The 24,089-nt window shown below is 47.8% G+C and overlaps 2 long non-coding RNA genes across 3 annotated transcripts in view; one reads left to right on the top strand and one right to left on the bottom strand.

Moving 5' to 3' along the window:
* On the top strand, window positions 1-5,826 carry LOC132243959 (uncharacterized). The gene is made up of 2 exons (XR_009455521.1): window positions 1-1,105; window positions 2,069-5,826. It is a non-coding gene; the product is annotated as an uncharacterized LOC132243959 (long non-coding RNA).
* LOC132243958 (uncharacterized) overlaps window positions 5,659-24,089 on the bottom strand; it is a 55,307-nt gene continuing 36,876 nt past the window's right edge. For both annotated transcript variants that reach the window (XR_009455520.1, XR_009455519.1), the window contains exon 3: window positions 5,659-22,394. This is a non-coding gene — a long non-coding RNA (uncharacterized LOC132243958). The remainder of the gene's footprint in view (window positions 22,395-24,089) is intronic.

Genomic DNA, 24,089 nt, shown 5'->3' with positions numbered 1-24,089 from the left:
CATTTTGTTTAGGTTTTTTTTCATTTTTCCTGCACCTTCTGGTGCTGGCTTGGGGTAAGCAGACGGTCTGACTTCCCCCCAGGAAGGCAGCTTTACTCCAAGCTCTTCTTCAAAGGAGGTAGAGCTGGAAATCTTTTGAAGGATCCTGCTCTGAAGTCCCTGATTTCTAGTTACCGCAGATCTCTTCCTGGAGGGCTGGGGAGACGAGGTGAATTTTCTATAGTAATGTCTGAGTTCTTGCACCCAAACAGCTTCTCCACGTCGCCTCCTGTTTATTCCTTGGGAGAGAGAACAGAGAAGGAAAATTACTTTTTCCTCAGTGGAGCCAATCTTGCATTGGAGAAGCTGTGCGGCGTGCTCCCCTGGGTCGAACTCGGCTTAGTACGATATTTCTGGCTCTGCATGAAGTCCCATTGAAGATCGTGGGTCTTATGACACCCTTCGTTCCGGCTGAATGTAAGATGCCATTAAGGTCCCCTGGGGAGTAAGACGGCCAAAACGCAGCCACGGGCAAGGCTGTGTAGGAGCTGATCTACGCAAGCCGAGGGTTTTGCTGAGCAGCGGATGCGATCGCAGGGCGGCTGGTGTTCGGGCACGTGTCCGTGAAAGGCAAGGACACGGGAATCCCGAGAGAGGCGTGGGGCTGGCGGTGTTTTATGGGCAGAGCGCTGGCTGGAAAGGAGACGCGCAGCTGGTTGTAGCTTCTTGGCTCCCAATTTCCCGATTCCTCCAAGGATATAGGACTCTGGCATGCTTTACCAACAAGCAGGACCGCATCGAAGGAAATGCGTGTCTCCATCATCACTTTTTCCTCCTCGTTTGGGTGGGTGGGGAGCAACACAACTCCAAATATTGGCGGGCAGCTCCAGTCGAAAGGGGTAGCACCACTGGAGAGTCACTGAGACCTCCTTCCACTTCCTGGCTTGTGGCTTCCTCTTGGACACGGCCCACCGATTTGGCCCAGCAGGTCTCAGGAAGCTTAACTGGATTGACGGGGGATGTAGCACGAGGACTAGCTCTCCCCAGTCAGCTTCTCCTTGGACACAAACAGGCCTCTCTGAAAGACAGAGCGGTCATCTCGCGGCCTCTTCACGCTCTCCGTAAGGTAAGTAGTGACCGAAGTGCCCATGGGTCATCATGAGCGTCCTTGTTTCAGCTCGGCGACGGTCGTCTCCAAGGGCAGGTGATTCTTGCACACTTCATCTTCCTGCATTTCTTTAACTCCCAGATTAGGAACGACCTTTTCTCTGCCTTTAGGGGAGGGGGTGGCAGGCAGCACAGTAGTAGTCTGATAAAAGCTGTAGCCCTGGTGCTGGTGCCAAGGTGATTGCTCTTAATACAACGCTAATGAATTAAATGAGCTTCCAGAAAGATAGTACAACAAGATGTGACTGTCAGGCATCAGAGCCAAGGGAGCTAAACCGAAGATGCAGAAAACAACTCAACAGGTCAGAAATGCCACCTTCCTGCCACTTGAATTGAAGGGAGCTTAATTTTAGGATCTCTGGCATTACTTTTCCATTATTAAGCAGATCCCACCTGATAGGAAAGAAAAAATAACTTTTAAGCCTACTGATTTGGCCTCACTTGCTCAGCTAAAGCAGCACTAGGACATGCTTGCGCTGTTGTTTTAAGCTGTTTCTGATTAACACAGGAAAGATTGCATTCAGAAGAGCTTTATAGCCTTTAAATAACTTTGCTGTCTGAGGCAGGTCATCCATGTACGAGACCTCTTCTGTTCAACTCATCTTTTAATAAAGCAATAGCCCGAGGCTTAGCTCAGTTAATTTATCTTGTTCCTATTATGTGTATCAAGTAAAACTTGCCTTCAGACTATTTTTTCAGATGAGCTAATGATGGTCAGTTCTTTGTCCCAACCTACATCATCGCCTCTAAGCAGCTGCTAAGTCTTTGAATTCGATGTAGCTGCTGCTATTTCACATCACGTATTTGCATATAAATTAGCTGAAGTGACTTGGGTTTGTGTAGTCTGTTTTGGACTTGTCAACCCTAAAGTAGCGTTTTATTAAAGTTTGATCACTCTCTTTCCCCCTGTTTGTAAATCAAGGCTGGTTTTCCCCAGACGGAAGTGTAGCGTTTTGACACGTGTGTGCATAACGACCGGGACGCTGGACGAGACGCCTGCCTAAGGACAGAGCCTGCACCGTGCCTCCTCTCGTGCAGCGAGCAAGCCCGATTTCCAGGGAAGCCGTGGAGAGCTGGACCAGCCTGCACAACACCTGGATAAATCTGCGGTCTTTACATTGTGAGATCCTTAGGCGAGGTGATGCATTTGAAACTGCTGTTAACCAAACCTGACATCGTGGGTGAATAAATGCAACCAAAACCAGGAGCAATAAGCAGAGCTCAGTAAGCTCTCCCATTCAAATGCCATCCTCAGACTATTCAGGTCACAGTGGCATCAGCTTGTGGCTGTGAATCGCTCTTATTTTTTTCTACACCTTACTGTCTTTGCTGTCAAGCCAGTATTTAGAGGGTTTTCTTGAGACTTATCTTAATGTTTGATAAATCCCCGAAGATCTCTGATAAGAAAAAGGCAGGAGCAAGAGTAGGGTGTCTGCCTTGGGCCATATGGCTGCAAATAGCTGTCATATTTGTCCCGGGGTAAAGTCTTTGCCCTGGGATCCTACAGACCAGGGGTATAACAAGGCAGCCGGGGCAGTGGTGACTGGCTGCTGCCATACCGCTGGTGTGATTTGTGTAGCTAGTTTGTTTGGGGTTTTTTCTGCCCTCCTCCCATAACCTCCCTGCCAAGCTCCATAAAGCTTCAGGGAAGGGTGGTCCTGCACGTCCTTTTGGAAACGAGAACCTCCAATGTTTTTTCTTTAAAGATCTGTACGCATTTCCAGTTGGCATCAGACCTGAGGTCAAAGTCCCAAAGGGGAGAGTAGCCAACTAGCCGTGGCAATCTGCAGTCAGCTCCAGAGAGCTAATCTTTTATGTCCGTCAGCACCGAAGGGCTAGAAGTCCAAGAGCTACTGAATGAGCCCAACAGCTGGCATAAGAAGACCTGTTTATCCCATGGAAGAGCACAGGAATATCACAGCCAACCCCAGCAAACTGTGCATCCGGATTAAATAGATCATTGTGGTCACAAACCCTTGAAAGAGGCTGGGCTGGGCTCGCCGTGAATGAGATGTTATAGGATCTCGATATCCCTATAGGACGCTCCAGTGCTAGATGGCTTTTAGCCTTTGGTTCCTCGATGCGAGGGGAAAGGTGGTACGGAGTGACGATAACTGAGTTCTGGTGTGGCCACAGCGATCAGAGGCAACTTGAGGAAGGTGGCAACCTGTTGCATGCATGGCTCCATCTCTCATCCGTGGGTTGATGACCGATCGGTCGGATGCAGGTGGTGCCTACTTACATGGTGGGTGCATGGGGTGGATGGTCTCTTCTCTATCGAGGACATCTATGCTTGAGTGGGTGGCTGTAATTTATGGTGGCTTTAAACCAAGTGTGCCTCAGCAAGCTCATGCGAGCCAATGGAGTTCAGGTTGTGAAGTGTTTCTGGCCTGGCCCTGGTTTACACTGAAGATTTAATCCATTGCACGCTCTAGAGGATGGGGAGTGCGCCCACCTTCCTCTTTGTTGAGTGTGCAGCATTAAAAAAAAAACCCCTTCCAGCTGAGGCTTCCTTGGGTGACTATAATACTTAATGTTATTCTGCCTGTATTTTAATCAGCTTACTATGGGATGCAGATATGGGGCTGTTATGCCAAAGAAAAAACTTTCTTTCTATTACATTTTTAACCGGTACAGCAATGTGTAGATCCCTTCTTAAGATGAACATTACCAAGACTGTTCTTGTAGCAGCAGGAGTCATTTCTAAATGATCCAAATTTGACTTTGTTAAGATTTCATTGGCAATTTCTTGACACGTATTCATTTTATTTTTCTAGCAGAATAACCCCTTGCTTGTTCCAAATGGAAACCCAGTTTTATTGTTGCTTCTAGGTCACTAGGCCATGGATTGTTACATGGCCATCATTTGCATTGCTTCGGGGATGGATCTTCATCCTTTAGACTTGTGTTTCCAAGGATGTAGGATGGAAACATTGGCTTCAGGGTGAAACTTGACTCCTGGTCTATGGCACTGGGAATAAACCAGGCATCAATAACGGGCAGGGATTTGGCAAAAGTCTCCTTGTCCAGTTACGTGAGTGTCAGCACAAATGTATTGAATTGTTTGGAGGTTAAATTTATCTTCCTACCTGAACAACGGGTTCTTTTTTTCCATAACATCAGATTTAATGATTTAATCAATAACTGGGACCTTATTGCTTTTATAAACTGAACTCATGCTTTTTCAATGTTTCAACTAGCAATTAAAAAAAAAAAATAAGTATAAGCCTATATTGAATCTTATCTGGCCCAATACCAGAGATACCTGGGACATGATACCTCCCCCCACGCCTTGAAAAATTTCGACCAAAAAAAAAAAAGTTTTTGTTCTTCTTTGGGGCGTGCGTGTCTATCCAGTCATCCCAGTCTATCTGGTCCCCTTCAAGCATGTAACCAACTCGTTGCAATTCAGGCTTCAATGGCATTACATTGATTTCCGCTAGCTGTCTACGCTTCCAGCTCTACATCACGTTTGGACCCGAGACCCGCTGAAGTCGTTAGTAGTTTTGTCACTGTCTACAGTGGAAACAGCACTGGACCCTTGTCTTAGTGTGTGAATAGCAAATGGTGATGTAGAGTGTTATTTTAAATCTGGTTCAAGACCCCAAGTCAAGCTCCCTTCAATCAAACATGTAACGGGATCCCAGCGTGTAGCAAATATTACTTATTACATGCTAGTTTTCTCTCGTGGTCATTGCCCCACTAGAACGGGTGTGAACGGGTGAATAAAAAGTCCTATGGCTGGTTTGAATTGAAGTCATATTTTGCTTGTAAATGTATTATTTGCCTCCAAAGTCCTCCTCAGGTTCGCATCAGAAAGCGAGGCTTATGCATCCATGAAGGCCTCCTTATCCACGCCATAAAAAAGAATTTTTAAACAGTTTTAGAGGTCTCCGGGGCTTCTCTCTTTCCTGCAAACAGAGCTGCCTGTTGGTTTTGGAGGCCCAAGTTTCCCCCAGTGGGCTTCCACATTCTGTGTATAATTAGAAATGAAGATCATTCCTTTCATCTTTAAAATAACCAAGCCTGATGACTTGAGATCATGAAAATTTAAAGCATGCTTCTTGATTTTTGTCCCATGTTGTAACCTCTCCAGAGCCTGATGTGCTTACTTATCAGCCATGGGTTTACCAGGCCTATCCTATAAAATTTCCCTGCCACGAGGACTGAGCGTCCACCGAAGATCTGAACTTAAGGAGTATTCTTAGCCGAGTTTGCAAACTAGCTGCTGGTGATATACAGAGCTGCAGCAAACAGCTGAACAGTTTGTCCTTAACTCAGCAAGTTGTTGTGAACAAAGTAGATGGTGAACCATCTCGATATGGGAAATGCAGGTTCTATTGTATAATTTAACATATTGCAATCATGGGTGGATCTAGGATTTTATAAAGGGGGGTGCAGATCATGTGGTGCATCATCATATCTAACACAATACCTTTTTCTCCAATTAAAGAGAAACTAAAGGCTTTAATAATAGGCTAGAGACCTAGAGCCATATTATTCAGCTTAAGATCAAAGGAAAAAGAAATATAACTTTATTGGAATGCGCATTAATTTGGTAGATCATACATACCGGTTTAAAAATACAACAAACGAGGCAAATCATTGTCAAAAGACATTGCTCTGTTAGTCTTGTGGTCCTGATAATTAAATGTACGTGTCTTATTCAGATTCACAAAACAGACTCGTCGGCGTGAGTGTTTTGACGATGCAGCCACTGCTTCACTGTCAGTCATTTCCGCACCGGAGTTAAAGCTTTTAGCTAGAGCTACAGCAGTCTGCTGGGCTGGGAAATGGAAGAGAGGCATTTCCAGGAATGGCTAAGGGATAGCAACATTGAGAAGAAAGGATGGTTTGAATAGTGGAACATCAAGATGATTAAAAAGGAGAGAGAGGGTTGTTAACAGCTCTGGATTAAAGGGAGATTAGCAAGAAGGAGGTAGATTATAACGAGCCATGAATGAGCCCTCGTTGCTGCCTGAATAGAAATGCCATTGCCGCTCCCAGGCAGTTGGTTTTGAAGTTTGGGTACAGCAGGATTCAACGGGGTGCAGCTATACCACTCTCCCCTTTCCTCCCCCTGGATGTGCCCCTGGCTGCAATCATCAGAGAGATCAGTGTGTTCATGCCGAGAAAGGCATATCTAAAAGCCCAATTCCAGTGCTTATCCCCTCATTCCTTGGGCAAGCACCTTTTTAAAACACTGCCCCGACCCCCTACACATCTACTCACTAGAATAATAATTTGAACCCACTTGAGCTGAGCCTGCATCCTTGAATGTATATATTCTTCAGCTTCAAAAAATTTAGAGTCAATGAACCTTTCTGGCAGGAAGTTAGCTCTTTCTGCAAACTTTAAGTGTGTTCAGGAAAAGCAAATTTTGACTTCCTCCATGTCGGCGTTCAGACCAGCAAGCTGATTTTATCAACCTTTATACAGCTAACGGGCACAGGCAATAGCACGTGCCCTGTTTTCCCAGCAAGGCTAGCTGGTATAGCTTACCATACTCGCGACACACTGTTCATGCCCAATTGACTGAACAAAAGTCATTTGCAGGTGAATAGTCACAAATAGGAAATATGTCCAAGAAAATCCTAATCTGCCCCGGACAGTTTACCAGGGGGATGGATTCTACCACCCCTACCTGTATTTGTTGATCAGGACCTGCGTGCTTAGGGGTGGGACAAGCAGAACAAAAGGCTAATCCCTGCTCCAGAGAGTTTCCAGTCCGAGTGTGGGACATCAGGGCAGGTGGGTACCAGCCGGTGGAGCAGCTCCAGGAAACGAGACGCTTGGCCAGCTCGCTCCGCACGGACCTTGGCACGCCAGCCACTGACCCGTGACATTGCTGAAGATGTTGCAGCAAACGTGGGTTGGAAGGAAAGATTTTTTAGTCCTTAACAAATTAGCTGCCTGGATTACACAAGTGAAGAAGCAGCTGCTATGTGAGCCCCTGAAGGGGTGGATACAGCCCCACATGTCAGGAGGTCCCAAGTTCTACCCTTGCTATTGCCAATTGCTTGTATAATGTTGGACAAGTCCATTTTTCCTCTGCTTTTGCTTCCCCCCCCTTTTATGCAAAGGAGAAAATGCATAACGGCCTTCCTCCCAGGGGTTAGTGAGGGTTAATTAGTGACTGATCGTTTTTAGCATGCTAAGCACTAAGTGCTGAGTGAGAGGTCAGACCTCAGTAAGGGCCCGGTGCAGTGACTCTTGAATCATTACGGTGACTTTGGGCTTTGGATTGGGTCCCACTTGGGTTCAGGCTTCATCCTGCAAATGCTTTCCTACTTGCCCTAGTGCTCTCAGCCATGAATTACCTTTCTGCCTTCAATTCTGGTGCTTTTAGGAATATTGGGCCCAGTATTTGATCACAGTTGATTAGCCAGGACCCATGCACACAGTGACTCTGTCCTAGGGAACCCTATTTTTATTTCCTTTCCTACTCCTCCCCCACCAAATATTTTCCTCCTTCAGATTTTGGCTCCTGTCTTCTGGTTTGTGGGCTCTGTGGGGCAGGGACCGGTGTTTGGCGTTCGTATGGGACGAGCGCAGCAGAGAGTCTGCCTGGTGGAGACCCCCAGGAGCTACCAGACCTGCCCTCGCAGTGCAGGAAGTCGTGCTCTCAGGGCTCACATGTTGCAAACCTCCACAGAGATATGCATTCGGAGATACCTTCATCAAAATCAAATACTGCACTGTTTCATTTATTTTTCCCTCTAGTTTCTCCTCTATTTTTGTTAGTACAAGCCTCAACTTTTGTCATGCATCTGGCTCTGGAATCAAAACTCTCCATTCCAACACTGGAAAAGTCAGCACGCACTTGACCCGCGCATGGGAAATGCTCTGCTATTGCTAACAGGGTCTTCTAGAAGGTGGTAAAAAAATGTCTTACTAAACAGATGTTCTTCTATTAATATTTGGACACTTTCTGTGTTGTATACCTCCAACCAGATCTCTTCCTGAGAAGGAGGCTAGAAGCAGAACACAAACCAGTCCACAACACCAGCAGATAAAATCTCTCCGGGTACAGTTGAAAAATCCTGACTAGTTTCCAAACTGCAGCTCTATATAAATTACAGCCTTTTCTAGGGGTCTGGTTTCAGTCCCCGTCCTCCCGTGGGTAGTCGTGACTCAGACAAGTAGTTGTGCTCTTGGCATAAGTCAGCCCTCCAGCGCTCCAGGTTAATTGAATTGTATGTGATTAGAAAAGGATCCGGGCTTCTACTTCCATTTTTTCTTCTTCCACTGAGTTCCTGTGCAAACTTAGGCCAATGGTTTCATCTCTCTGCCCCTTGTAAAGCAGCAATGAATCAAAAGTTTGAAAAGTGAGACCCTAAAGATTAAAAGTGTGACCTGAGGAAGGATGTCTTACATTCAAAAGCTTGTCTAACTCGATCCCACTACATAGTTGGTCCAATCAAAGAGATCACCCTAAGAAATCCTTGCCACGCACCTGAAAGATAGGCTCTTAAACGCATGTATTGGGTGCCTAAATATGCTGGGATATGATGGAAGTGGGGTTAAGCATCGCATTATGGCTTCAGGGGCACGAGTCTGAGCCTTTCTCTAGACTTGTGCCAAAGGCTGCCCGCTGTCCATTCAGCCATAAACGGGTTTACTGGTTGTATGAACCTGTGGCTCCAGGAGCAGGCATGTCTTAACCATCGTAGCCCAGTGCATTGCTGGGCTCAGATGGAAATCTGGTGCCTAATGGACTTGGCACAGCAGCAGCTGACCCATGAAGTTGCTATAGAAGTTGCAGCAAATGTGAGTTTGAAGGAAAGTTGTTAAGGACTAAAAGTATTAGCCGCATGGATTGCACAAGTGAACAACTTGAGGACTTGAGGGTCGTTCTGGGGGACCCACACTTGAAAACATGGGGCATAATAATGAATAACCTTGCACAAGCGCTATGGCTTGTTTGTTGGCGAAGTACCTGGAGATCTCTGGAACAAAGGTGCCATGCATGCGGTGCGGGTATGAATACTCAACTCTCACATTGTGCTTATTTTTTCCTCTTTTACTGCCTCCATCAGTTATATTATCTGAAGTGGTTTATGAATGATTTGCAGTGTTGAAATGGGTTGGAGTTAATTGGCACTAGGAATGCTGTAGTATTATTAGGTGCGCCGTAATGTAACAATCTCCATTTTCTGCTATTGACTCTGCGCCACTGAGTAAATGCAGAGATAAAAGGAGGTGGATTTTGTGCTCTTAGCACGTCTCGCTTGCACCAAAGCCAAGTTGCATTATTTTCTTTTCTGTGGGTTCAGGCCTAAAAGCAGCTCAGGTATGTGCAAGTTTAAACAAGACAAGCCAGGGCCCCATTAAAAATTACTCTCTCCTGGATAATATTCAACACAGGATTAATGGCAAAGCAAATGATGTCATCTTTAATCTCCTGTGACCCTTTGCACTTACTGAGCGTGCCATTGAACTCCAATGTTTGTTACACAGCAGAGAGTTCTTGGGCTGGAAAATCTGATGCTACTGCACTTATGAAAACATGAGGCAAAAGTATTAAGGGCAACGTGAAAAATAATTAATTGGGTATTAAGAGCTTAACCCAAGGAGCCTCCTCTTCAGAGAGAGCCTGATGCTACATGAGAAGTGCACGGTGGGGGATCTAGGTGAACATGGCCTGCACCTCTGCATCACTGTGTGGGTAGATAGCAGACGGCTCTCCCCCCTCGGTCTGTGGGCTACCAAGAGAAGGCGCAGGTGTTTATCTGAGCAGGGCAGGAAGGATCACACCAGTTGCTCACGTTGGCTTAAGAAGATGATTATTCAGCAGTCATAAAGAGCTGGATTGAGGAAGTTAGCTGGGTTAGCCTGAAATCAAGCAGAAGGCAAGGTAGACATGCATCATGTAGACTAAGCGAACCAAAGCATCTCTGATTCACTTAGTCTATATGGTGCATTTCTACCCTGCCTTCTGCACTGTGCCTCCTGCAAAGTGCTGGATCGTGCTCTTATCTGCATTTGACTTTTCAAAACTGAGATGCTCCACTGGTCGTGTATAGCATTTTTTCCCCCTCAGTCCTATCTTGTGCAGGTTTCACTTGCAGGAGATTGCAATGGAATTACTCTTGATTTCCACCAGAATCGCACCCTTCTGTCTTGGCACGGGGCAGGCGTGTGCGTGTGGGTTGTGGTATGCACATGTCAGGGGGGTTGCAGATGCAATACGGCACACACCATTTTGATTCACGCACGTTGCTCTTGGCTTTACTTTCTCTGTCGGTCAGTTATACAGTGGGGGCTAGGCTATGAAACGCTAACTCACCCTGACTAGCACGGTTTATATCGGATTCATCTGTGCTTATACTGTATTAAAGGTAAGAAGTGATGTTGGTTTCTACTGATTGAAGTGACATGGGAATTGGTGCTTACCACTGCTGACTATCGAGCTAAGTACAGACAGTCGAGAAGCCCGAGGCTGAATCAGTTCAGTCTTTACAGGTTGGTGTAAAATGCACAGATTGAACCAATAAGCAAATGAACAGACATTTACTCTTGATGCTGGAAATGCAGCCACATGCCTGCAGTGGCCCAGGTCAGAAGCCGGGGGGCGCTAGAGCAGGGCTCCCTGCTGGGCTGGAGCAGGCAGCTTGGGCCAAGGCTAGCCTATGCACCCTGTGAAGGTGGGTTTGCTGGGGAGCTGCAAAGCATCCTGGGATGCTGGGGGACTGTGAATCTGGAGGAGATCTGGGACAGAAATTCAATAAACCGATTTAACCTAAACCAGTGAAGTCTGATACTACATCCATCCAGGTTTATCTTAAACCAGTTTCAGCCATTTTGAAAGCGGGTTATGTGCACTGAACTTCTGTTGTGTTACAGATTTGAACCAGTTTCCTGTCACTTATACCAGTTTATATGTAATTTTTGTCCCTAGCCGCCTTGTCCAGCTTTAAACACCGCAGCACCTGCCCTCGCAGCTTCAGGAGACACCAAGCTGAATGCTCTGTTGAGGGACACTGGTCCAACCTGTTGCAGTCCATGTAGCCATGGGTGGATCTAGGATTTTGAAAAGGGTGGGGTGGCGCAGACAGTGTGTTGCATCACCCCATATAACCTAATCTATATTTTTCTCCAGTTAAAAAATAAAGTAGCAATGTTAAGAATATGCTAGGGGCTGAAGGCTAATATTCTTCAGTTCAAGATCTAAGCAAATGGACATTTTAAAAAAAGTTCTAGTTTGCTATATCATCTGTGATGTATAAAACACAACAAACTAAGCAAACTTATAAGAAAAAAATTGTTTCACTAGCCCTGTGGTTTTGAACCTAAAAGTTTTAGGTTCATAAAAGAAATCTAGCCTTCTTGGCAGTGCATCCCTTGCTTCACTGAAAGGTGCTTGTACACCTGAATCGGTATTCACCTGAAGTAGGCGACTTTTTTTTTGCATTTCTGGCCGTAGAGGTCTCCTCTCCCTTTGATGACTTGTGCTTTTGATGACGATGAGCAGGGCTTGTGTGCTGAGATGACAGACTGGTCCCCAGTTTGTTGTGTTGCGATGGAAACGTATGGCTTTCCACTAAAATCTCAGCAAGCAAGACAGGCAAGGTTCTTTGGGTAAATTTGATATCTTTTATTAGACCAACTCAAATAGTTGGAAAAAAATTTCTTTGCTAGCTTTTGGGTATAAATACCCTTTGTCAGGCTGAGGCAGCATCTGATGTTGGTCACCAAGAAGCACTTTCAAAATAGAGGCTGTTGTGTCAGGTTGCCGGTTCCTTGAGAGAATTACTAAGAAAGAGGATGGCTGATCCTCCTCGAGTGAGCACCACCCACACTTAGTATTGCATGTGCTCAAGCTCAAAACCTTTGCGAGGTTCAACAGCCTTGCTGGGATTTGATTGTCCCTCAATGAATGGACAGAAGGGTTTTTGCAAAGATGTGCAAGCGCTCCACTGAAGTGCTCCCACATGCAAAGCTTCCTTCCATGTCCAGCGCGGTATGAATGCAGAAGACGTGTACTGAGCTCTGCATCAGTAATGCAGAAGGTAAAGGCACCACGATCTCTTGTATTAAAGGCTAAAGTCTTTGTCTTACGGAAGAGAGGAGGGAAGTGATCAAGCGAGCAGCAGCACAATAGGGCAGGCGCCCTTTACCACCCTCGCTTACTGTAAGGACCCAATCTGATCACTTTGAGTGGTTCCAAAAATGTACAGCAGGTGTTATGGATTTTAAAATTGGTTGGGCAAATTCACAGGAGCTAACCGAGTATTAGCTTTCGCTCAGGTAAATCGGCTTTTCTTCTGTGGCTTCAAAAGTACAACAGTTGCATCTTGGCAGCCGTGGTTTTAATGGGTATAGCAGTTGCAGACAATCAATAGGGGAAAACCCTGTTGCTCAAAATGTTCAGGTCACTTCTGTATTGTGGGATGAGGAGCCGTTCTTGGTGACTGTTGGAAGAAGCGACCTTTATGAAGATGGTTTGGAAGCTCATGGTTTCATAGTAGTTTGGGGTCAGAAGGGACCTGAATAGATCATCCAGTCTGACCCCCTGCCACTGGCAGGACCCCACGACCCCAGACACCAATACCCTTAGGGGAACAATGTCAGGATTGCTAGCGTCCTGGAAACGGCCTGGAGAGAAAAGAGTTTACCAGCTGTAGCCACATGCTGCGCGAGACTTTTCTTGTAACCGCAGCCTTTGGCAGTGTGGGGAAAGTCTGGATTCAGATCCTAATCGGAGCATCTGGAGAGGGGTCTAGCTGCCTTCCCAGGATAGTCACCACATCACCCAGGCAAGCATCCATACTTGGGCCTGTCTCCAGCTTGTGCTACCTGCTGGGGGCTGTTAATGCAGACAGTTTAGCATGGAGTCCTCCAGACCTTAACTGGGTGGACTCTGCTGGCCTGGATGCGAGTGGTTGTGCAGGAGTGAGGATCCCAGGGCTGGCTCTGAGTTTCCTTCTAAGTAAGGAACAACCAACCAAAGAAATATAACTGCTGGGAAATAACTTCCTTATGTGTGTCCAAAGTTCAGCCCTCGGGACAAGAACTTCATTTGTTGGTGGACATGAGAGTTTCTCTGGAGATACAAATCCAGAGAAGAGGTTGGCTTTGCTTTGTCTTATTTTTTTTTAAAGGCCACTAACAGGAAGATGAAGGAAGGGGGGTCCAGTCCTGGGCAAGGCTTAACGAGGGAGGGAGGGTCCGCTGTCGGATGCATCCTGACGTAGAGGTAACTCCTGAACAAGCAACGTGCTCAGCCCCATCCCAGGAGCAGTCTAGGGTCATTCCCGAGTACATGCATACCTTGATATCCTTTTTATTCAGTTTTTAAAATGCTCATCCTAGCTAGAGGAAAGGCCCAGGGGTTGCTATCCTGGGAATGTTGCATCCCCCTTTCTTACTTGAATTGAAGCAGCTCGGTGTTTTCTCAGGCTGATGAGAGCAAACCATAACACAGCCCCGTGACATGCGAATGATTAAGGTCCCGTTCCTTGTCCTGTCCTTGGGATCGCCCCCTCCAAGGGGAAGGGGGTTGTCATCAGTCATGGTATCGACTTGCTAGGCAGTACGGATGTGGCTGGATCATCAGCTCTGCTCAGGCCTGGAAGAAGATGTGGGTAGTGGGAACTCAAAGATTAATGTCTGTGCCCTTTAGGCCTAGGGCAGCTTGGAGCTGGGTAGTCTGTGGTGCAATTTAGAGCAGTCCCAAAGGCTCTCAGTGCACAAGGGGCTCTTCTGTAGCTCCGGAGCGTGAGGCACAGGTATGCTTTAGCCGTAGACCTGATGCGATGCCTAGGCTGAGGCTGCAAAGGGGAGGGATGGGGGTAGGAGGGTTTAATCCAGTTCCCCATATCACAGCAAATTGTGGGCCAGATCTCAGCGTGCTTTATGTCGTGCAGGTGGTTAACAACAGGCTTCAAGGGAGATCCTTTGGCTTGTTCCCAAATCCTTTAGCTTTCACATGTTAGGACTTGGTCCCCCGTTAGCTACTTCCGGAGAAAGGGGAACCCAGCCGTGCGTTGGCTCCTGCACTGTCGAGTCCCAGACTGGTGGTGATGTGACCAGCAATGCTGCAAAGAAGTGGCACTGATGGTTTTCCCAGCCTGTGCATTTGATGTAGCTAGAAGACAAGTGCAGGGAATCTGTCTTCAAGCAGGTTTTCCTTCATTCTGGATGTGCTTCCCAAAGTGACTAGACAAGATGATGAGTTGCCTGAGAATTTCCCGATGGAATAGCCTTTTCTCAGAAAATGCTGGTTTGATGGCACTACTAAGTTAGATAGGAAATGACTGATTCAAAGGAAATCAGCTGGTCCCGGCAGGGCTTGTCCTGGCCGCTCGGACTCTCCAGCCGTCCACCTGGGAGATCAAGCCAAGCAAGATCAGGCACCGAAGCACGACAACCCGAGCCTTTGAGAACGCAAATCAAAGACTTCTCGAAAACCTCTACAAAAATACAACAGAACAAGTCGTGCCTGTTTTCACTTGGGCAATTATAGGTCTTTCAGAACGATGTTTGTAGGCAAAATAATGGACCAGAGGATACAGAACTTGATAAAGAAATACTGGAACTTGGGGTTAAACAAGGTTTATGAGCTATAGTTTTGTCTCCAGGGGACAGCACTAAGATTAATGACAAGCAACACTTCCATTTTTCCAAAGGAGACCTTGGCAACCTAACGGTACCTTTTCTTCGTGGGAACACCAGTTTGGTTGATAAATGCAACACAAGTCCCTACGCAAGAGACCAAGTCGATAATGGAGGGCCCTCCATTAATGTCGGGGGACAGAGGCATACCAAAACCCAATGGCTGGAAGTTGAAGCGGACAAATTCAGACCAGAAATAAAGTTTTAAGTGAGACTTGCTCAACTATGACTACCGGAGGAACTTTCCGCAAGAAACGGAGGGCAGTCCTGCGAGCCTATGTTATACCTGCCACGCTAAATGGCCCTCCTGGTTTTACGAATTGTTTGTATTTGCATTCAGTTTTATGGATGATAATGGAAACGCCACCTGTGGAGCTGCCTAATGTACTCTGTAGCGACCTAGTGGAATTAATCCATCTACAAATAGGGGAAAAAATGTACTAAATAGGATGCATGAAGTGTCTCGTGTCCCAGCTGCAGTTCCTTGCAAGACCGACTGTTTTGGCTGCTGTCACATGCGCATCATGACAAAAACAATGCTTGAGGCTACATTTCAACCAGCTTCCTCCCAGCTTCTGCATTTGCACATGCTCTTGGATGTGTGGGTATGTGCTGAGAGCGTGCTTCTTCACGCAGACAAGCTGCATACTCAGTGGTCCGGCTGCCTGGCTTGCACAGATGAGTAGCTGGGGTGTGAAACAGGTTTTTACTCACTTTGGCAGGTGCAGTCATTACCTGCGCAGAACAGGACCCTAATGTGCCGAAAGCATTGCACTTAGTGATACAGACATTTGCTCAGGTGTTTTCTACTGAACGCGCCAGCCAGCTTTCATGTGTGATTTCCACATTTGTTAAAAAAAACCCAACCCTTTGTCCTGTCTTTTAACAACTTGCAAATCTCACCTCCCAACCTGTGACAGGTCTCTCTAGTAACAGTGGCATTTCCCCTACTAATATATGGTCCAAAGTGAATCCACAACTTCTAAAACCTAGCCAAAAATGCCTGTTTATAAAATAATAAGCTTGTTTTTATTGTCCGGTATTTAAATGCGCTACATCAGGCTGACAGAAGTCGGGCCATAGGCTGGTTGATTTTTATTGTTTTTAGTTATGATCCATATAGTAGGGTACGGGCGGCTGAGACATGAAAAGACAAGAAACCATTGATAGGTAATGCACCACACTTCCTGCTAAGACCTGATGGGATTAAATCAATATTTTAATCTTGAAACCCTGCAGATAATGTTGACTGAAGGACACATCTGATATGTTATCACTTGCAAAACGAAATGCAAGTCTCATGTTTAAAATACCCTAAGCCAAATTAAAGAAGGGAGTGAAAACAGCTCTTTGAAGTCAGACTGGTAAGTGGTGCCTTTTGGAATAATGTTTGTGAAAGCTGTGATCACCTAGCGCTAATATCTCGGCGATGGTTATTTTGTAGGGCAGGCGAATAGAGCAGCGAGAAGTATCCCGGTGTCCGTCATGAATGTAAGTAGGGGTTGCCGTTCTGCGACGAGGTCTTTGCTCTCTGGCAGCGCACGTCCTGAAATCCTGTTGCTGCTCCTCCTCACAAACAGGATACGGTGGTTTAGCTCACTGGGTAAATACAGATAGTTTTGGAGCCAGAAAGTGTTCCTGTTCCCCAACTGTTTTCAAAGCCTTGCTAGACAGATTGCTTGTCTGCCCCGTGCTTACCTATGGCTTTGACCTGCTGCACTCGTCTTTCACATTTCTCTCGACAGAAGTTAGCCGGCTAATAGGAAAGTGCACGGTTTCTACTACGCTCTCGTCCACGTTGTTGTGACGACTGCTTCTGCTACTAATGCTGACTTTTTTGGCAGGCTCAGCTGAAAAGCCAGAGACAAAGCTCGGGTTGCCCATCGACACCCCGCTTGGGGATGTGGCTTGGGAGGAATTGTAAATCGCTGCTGAGCGCGATGTCCCCAGACTCTGTAGCTTAGATGCTAGATCCTCCCTCGTTGGTCATCTCGGTGTTGACTGTCGATGCGTTCTTGATTTCAGATGGCACCGGAGGGCGATGCCCAACCCAACCGAAGGGCACCAGAGTCTGGTTCTCTAGTAACGTGATACTTTGCCCTTCCCTAGCATTGTTCAGCTGAGGTTCTCCGAGTGCTTTTATAAACATTATCCTGGCTGGTTCCCTGTGAGGATAAGTGTGATTGCTGTTTTTCAGACAAGGAAACTGAGGCACCGATAGAATAAAGAGGAGAAACTAGGTCTCCTGGTCTCCAGTAAGACTTTTAAGCAGAGGCTCTTTACCAGTTACAGGACTGTCCCCTCTCCAGTGGCTCCTGTCACCTGAGTACCGTAGTAAGCGAAGGGATTTCCCAATAGTTCACATCCTGCTTTGCTTTGGGACTGCAGGGGACAGAAGGCAAACCTGGGGCCTTCTTGTTGGTTGCAGGCTCTGGACACGGACACGTCATTTCCCGTGAGGTTTCACACAGGACGTACGTACATAAGGACAATTCAGCCCTGGGGCAAAAGGGGCAGGGTGTTACTGCAGGTCACCTGCTCTATGGTAACTTCCCGTGGGTGTCTGGTGGCAAGTGGGAGCCAAACTAGGGTCAGAAGGGACCTCAACAGATCATCGAGTCTGACCCCTGCCTAGGCAGGAAAGAGCGCTGGGGTGAGATGACCCCAGCCAGATGCCTGTCCAGCCTTCTCCTGAAGACCCCAGGGCAGGGGAGAGCACCACCTCCCTTGGCAGCCCAGTCCAAATTTTGGCCACCCTTACCGTGAAGAAGTGTTTCCTGATATCTAGCCTAAATCTGCTCTCTGTCAGTTTGTGACCGTTGTTCCTTGTTACCCCAAGAGGCGCCCTGGCGAACAGAGACTCTCCGATCCTTGTCTGTGTTCCCCTAATGAATTTGTAGGCGGCCACAAGATCACCTCTCAGCTTTCTCTTGCAGAGGCTGAAGAGGTCCAGGTCCCTCCGTCTCTCCTCATAGGGCTTGTCCTGTAAGCCCCTAACCATGCGAGTGGTCTCCTCTGGACCCTCTCGAGTCTATCAACATCCTTCCTGAAGTGCGGCGCCCAAAACTGGACGCAGTCCTCCAACTGCGGCCTGACCAATGCCACATAAGAGGAAGCATCACCTCCGTGGATCTATTCATCATGCATCTGCTGATGCACGATAAAGCGCGGTTAGCTTTGCTGATGACTTCGTCACGCTGACGACTCATGTTCATCTTGGAGTCCACTAGGACTTTGAGACCCCTTTCCACTTCTGTGCTGCTGAGAGGGTCACTTCCCAGCCAGTAGACATACTGGATATTTTTGCACCCTAGGTGCAGCACTCTGCACTTGTCCTCGATGTACTGCATCCTATTGTGTACTGCCCACTTCTAACCTGTTCAGGTCTGCCTGCAATCACTCTCTACCCTCTGGTGTGTGCACTTCACCCCACAATTTAGTATCATCCGCAAATGTGGACAGAGTACACTTCACACCCACGTCCAAGTCACTGATGAAGGTACTGAAGAGCACAAGTCCAAGGACCGAACCCTGCGGGACCCCACTGCCCACATCCTTCCAGGTCAATACTGACCTGTCCACGACCACTCTCTGGGTGTGACCCCCTAGCCATTTTGCCACCCACCGGACCGTGTAACCATCTGTGTCACAGCCTGTTAATTTATTTATGAGAATGGGATGAGATACTGTATCGAAGGCCTTGCTAAAATCCAAGAAAACGACATCCACCTCTACTCCTGCGTTGGGGAGTTGGCTTTTATCATGAGATAAGAGGGTGCACACAGCAGTCACACAGGTCAGCTGACACCCAGTAAAGCACTTGCCCCTTTTGCCTTGGGGTTTAATTGTCCTTTTGTACGTATAGGCAACCCCTGCTTAGCGCTCTTAATTGGTTCCTGAAAAACCGAGCGTTAAGTGAAACGAGCATTAAGCAAAACCAAAAGTATTTGATGATCCAAGATGGCAACCACGATTGTGTGTGATGAGCCAAGAAGGCAACCGCAAGCGTTATAATGAAACTCACTGAGCGCTAAATGAAATCGGGTATCAATTTAAAATGAGTGAAATAGCGCTCTGCGAAACGGCGTTAAGCGGGGGTTGCCTGTACGTCCGTCCTGGCAAACAGCACCGTGTGCATTCATAATTGCTTTACACTCTGAGGGTTATCCTCACAGCTCGCAAAGACTAAGAGTTAGGTTAGGTAGCCTGGGTGTACACAAGGTATGTACCCGCCTCTCCGAATTGAAGGGGATTGTCAGCAGGCAGAGATGCTGGGGGAGGGAACTGTCAACCACACCGTTTCCCCTTGGTTCCTTATGAAGTCAGGCCAGGGCTCAACTGCTTAACTATGTACAGGCTTATTAATTAATAAAATAAAAGTACGCACACACACATGCACACGTATGTATGTATATATGCATATACATAATTACTTATTGAATGGTACAGGACTATATTATACACTTGACTTATACCTCCTATAGAGCTTCAACCCACACAGGTAAGTAATGGATCTGGATCAGGTGAGCAGAGGTAAACGCCGGTAAATACAGCACGTCAAGAGGAATAAATGCAAGTAACTAGTTACAGTGCAGGAACAAACATTGTCATGAAAAGTGGAAATCAAAGATAAGAATACACTTGTACTCATATAAGAGTAAAACCTCAAATGACAAACTATAAGGTGCCTGCTCACCCTTCTGGGTGTTGAAGGTGCCGCTATGCTAGGGTCTCCCCATCCAATGGGGGGAAGCCCAGCTGCAGCTCTGCCAGGGGAAAAGGGGACGATGATCCAGGCCCCTCCAAATCCTCGTGGGCTGGGACAGGACCCCCTTCCTCACAGGGGCCTCTGCTGGCTCCCTCCCGAGGGTTTCCTCCCCAGTGGGATACCCTTGCTCCCAACACTCATGACCCCCGGCTCTGTGGGCTGGGCGCCTCTCCTGGTGCTGCCCGGGGCTCTCTCCCGTCCTGAGGCCTGCTCATAGCCCTGTGCACCATTTGGCTCACTCTTTATGGCAGGGGTTGGAGGCCTGGGCCCCCTCCTCGTGTGACACTGGGCTCGATCAGCTCCTGGACCCGCTGTGGGGTGCTGCCGCGTTGGCAGCCTGGCTGCGTGGACCCAAGCCACCTTGAAGCAGCTCCCAGAGTCCTGGTCTGCTCTTGGACCCTCTGTGCAGCGAACTCTGCACCGTGGTCCTGGCCGCTGGCCGGAGTTGCGGACCCGAGCTGCCTCGAGCGGCTCCCGGGGTCTGCGTTCCACGCACCAATCTCTGCACCACTCCCTCGCCACCTGCCAAGGGATGAGGGGCCAGACTGCCGCAAGCAGCCCCAAGGTCTGAGCCCCGTGCGCCGCTTCATGCACCGATGGGACAGAGGCGTCGGTCCCGGCAAGGGAGGGTCTTTGGGGCTCTTCACTTGCCGGGCAGCTCTCTTCTTAGCCCCTTCTTCCTTCATTGTCCCCCAACACGTCTGCTGTGTGCTGGGCACGCGGCTCCTTTTTTTCGCGTTGGAGGCTGCGCCCCCAAAGTTTTGCCGGACCTGCAAAATGCAGGCTTCGATCAGGTCCGGGAAGCTCCTTCTCCCCCGCCCACCTCTGGGCAGGGTCAGGTCAGCTCTGCCCAGCCCTTACCTGATTAGGGGATGGGCTCCACCAGTCAAAATAGATTTTCCCAGTCCAGGACGGTAAGTCCGCCACCGTTCTGAGTACAAGTTGAGTTTCTGGATTACAACAGGAAAGTCATCAGAAAAACCTACCAGGCTACAGAGCTGCTGTAAACTGGTCCTCCTCTGACCTATAACATTTAAAAATGACCAACTGGCAAATATGAACCAGTGGGAAAACCAGAGATGTAGCGCATGTTGCAGCACTTAGGCTGAAATAGAGACAAGCCCACAGTCATTTTTCACAACTTGGTTTGCTCTGTCGATATTTTTACAGCTCAGTATGGCTTTATAAGCGGCTAAGCCACACATTTTACATTCTTCCTAATAAGATTTTTCATAGACTCGTGCAAGATAAAAGTCTTACTTGTAATAAGAGTCCCAGGACGGTGTGCACGCTCCAGGCATTATCCGATAGCTCTGGGTAAGCACAACCGTCTGTTCCATAAATGTAGAGACTTTACTGGATGACAGAGAGGTGCAAATGTAGAAGGAGCAGAGGTGTTAAAATGGAAAACCAAAAAAATGTCATCTGTTTATTAGCCAGATTTTTCCCCCTTCAGTCAGCTGGGGACCTGCTGGAGCTAGTGGGAGTTCGGCGGTAGCAGCGAATTGCAATGTTATCCTTTCGTCTCCCAGAGTGCTGGGTTAACATCTGCCATTGGGCACACATGAAATGTGCTTGGTGGTTTCCTAATAACCCACAAGCCAAGAAAAAAATCTGTTTGAGCAGTGCAGTCTGGCTGGGAGAGGCAAGGCTGAGGACTATGAACATGTGCATCGTGGGTCGTTGGGACGGAGAACAGGGGTGGTCGCGTGACTTGTTCCTTCCCGTTCAGATCTTGTGGGCCCCTTGGATGGTCTGAACTTCCAAAACTCAAACCTGAAACTTGGTTGAAAATACAGTGGGAGCCAAGCCCAAAACCACAACCTTGGGCCACCCCCCTGTACTTCAGAAGACAACATCTAAGCGTGGAGCTTTCTACGTAGCTCGTCTCTAAGGACACTCAGACTTGTAACCTTCATGTAGTCTCGGCGTGATGCCAGCCCTGCCGGGGTTTGGTTTGAAATAGGCTAGTGAATTTTTTTATGCCCAAATAATGGAAGTGGCTGTACATTTCAGGAAACATGTTTTTCCACAGGCTTGAATCTTGGCGCTAACCCTTTAAGCGAGGTGCAAGTGCCTGGCATGGGTTTCCCAAAGTTGGCAGTGAGCACTTGTAGACATGGTGGAGACAGAAAGGAAACGGTACTGGAAACAGCAGATAGCAAACTCAACCGAGAATTTTACACATTCCTCCTTAAATGCTGAGTGGAGGAAAGGAAAGGTATGGTCCAGGGCAAGGGCTTGGGAAGATGGAGAAGAGGAGGAGCTGGCAGGTCCATGTTCTGATCCAACTGGTGCCCAAGGTACCAGCGGGTCTGTGGCCATTTGGTTGCAGGGAGTACCTGCCGTGTCTCTTCCAGCCGCTCCCTCGAAGAGCTGGCTTGTGGCCCAGGGAGGTGTTGGATGGGTAGGGTGGCCACAGCAGGAGCGCTGGGATGCCAGGATGATGTCACGGACTGGTGCACAGGCATGAATTCCCCTGCTTTCACAGGAGCGGCAGCTGGGTCCATGGGCAGCTCGAGTCTGGTGCCAAGAGCTGGGGGGCACCGGCTGAGTCTCGACTTGGAGCACGGGCACTTTTCATCTGTAAAGTTGCCACAGTAATATATGTGCCGCAATGAAACCAAATATGAATAACACAGTTGGTTTCCACTAAGTGATAGAAATTAATATAGCAGCACGTTAAGCCCAGGCTGCGGGCTGCCAGAATCGAGCACAAAGGCCAGATTAAAATGTTCTCAGTTTTCCATCTGGGTCCAGAAAAGGGACTTGAAGAAACCAAGTGGAACGGCTTCTCCTGGCATTGCAGCGTGCAGAGGGTGGCCTGTGCCAGCCTGGGAGGGCATGACTTGTTCCATAGGACCTAGAGAGGAACAGAGAGATGTTAAATGCACCAGTAAAACTGAGCTCCAACAGTCTGGGCTTGTCCAGATAGCCCCAAAACCCTGGCAGAAATTCGGACCATGTGATCAACATTCAAGGGAGAAGCCTGGTGTCTTGGAAACACGAGTGAAACTCAAACGGCTGCTGAGTTTGAGTTCTCTGAAACACCCCTTCAGCGTTGGAAGACAAGGGAGTTTCCAGTTTGTAATGGAAACACACTCCGGTGATTTGCACGGGGTTTAGGATTTCACAAGGAAAACGTCACAGAAGTGTGCTGAGAACGAGAGCAGCGAGGGGTGTTGTTGAACAGAGCGCAGCTCGTGGGAAATGCAGTACGTGTGGAACTGGTCGGAGGCCAGTCTTCTCTGACACTCGCTGTCGCACAATCAGCCACTGCTGTTGGTGCAAACTGCAGACTTCATAACAATGACCACCTTGAGCACCTCGTGTCAGCACGTAGTCGAAAACCGCCTCTCCTGAGCAATAAGACTTGCATTGCGTTTCACTCCAACCAAAGTGAACCAGTTATCATTTTTGTGGAGCGTGGCAACCCTTTCCCTGGGATTGCCATTCTGCACAGGGTTCCTTCTTGGGCTTTCTTCTCGGGCCAAAGGCATCCCTGGAGTCCATCTGTTGGGGCCGACTGACTTGCGGCAGGAAACACCCGAGCCAGCGTGTTTTAAGCATGCGCTTGTAGAGGCGACTGACAAGGTGGCACGTACGTACAAGGCCACTCAGATGATCAGCACTGCAAATAGGTTGTTTCTCTTGGAAACTGCTCATGCCATGTTTGAACCAAGGCTAATTTGTACGGAAAGTCTGCAGTAGCAAGCTGCAAAGCACTTGTGCCCTTGGGCAAACTGGACCCAAATCACATCTCCTTTTACTGTCTGGGACTGTCGGAGACAACAGCGAGTGGCTCTGACGGTCAGAAGGTTTTGTGGCACCTGATCCTGCCACCAGTTGAGCTCACGTCATTATTTCCAGCATAAACTCCTCATTTCAGGGGCTTTCTAACGGCATAAAAATGTGTCCTCTACTGAAACTTGGCAGTTGTGATCCCACACGTGGGAGCAAACTTTCATTACAGAATTTGAAATAATAATAAAAAAAGAAAAGGTCTGGTTATTTATAATCCATGAGCACAAAAAAGCCTCATTCTGCCGTTTCAGCCAGACGTTATTTATTTCCAAAATACAAAATCCATTTCTCAGGATGTTTCTCCAGAAAGCTTACTTTTTTGTGGGGAGGGGAACACTGCTCGAGTTGTTTTACTTAGACGTGAAGTTTCCTGGGCTTGCTCCCATTAGGTTTGCTCCGGAGACTGAGCGCTCGAGCTCTGTCTAGACACGCTGGAGGTGCATTGCCGTCTCTTCCGTCCTTGCCCACGTGCAGACAAAACTCTTGCTGTCCACATGCACAGCTGAAACTACCATAACTCCAGTTGACTTATCTAATAAGGTTAATAACGGGCAGATTAAAAAGGACGTATGTCCTGTACTAATTTCATTGCTTGAGGGTTTCCATGCAAGGCTGGAAGAGGAATGAGGTGTGAAAGAAGTGGCAGTGTCAGGGAGGAAGTGCAAGGTGCCCCACAATTTATTCTAGAAAACTTCATCCCATTTTAAGCACTACCAAAGAGCATTATTGAGTCTAATAGGAGCAAGACTAACAG

The sequence above is a fragment of the Alligator mississippiensis genome, chromosome 11, assembly GCF_030867095.1.
Source record: "Alligator mississippiensis isolate rAllMis1 chromosome 11, rAllMis1, whole genome shotgun sequence".
Classification (NCBI taxonomy): domain Eukaryota; kingdom Metazoa; phylum Chordata; order Crocodylia; family Alligatoridae; genus Alligator; species Alligator mississippiensis.
The sequence above is the reverse complement of the archived record's forward strand: the minus strand, read 5'-3'. Positions and strand labels throughout refer to the sequence as shown.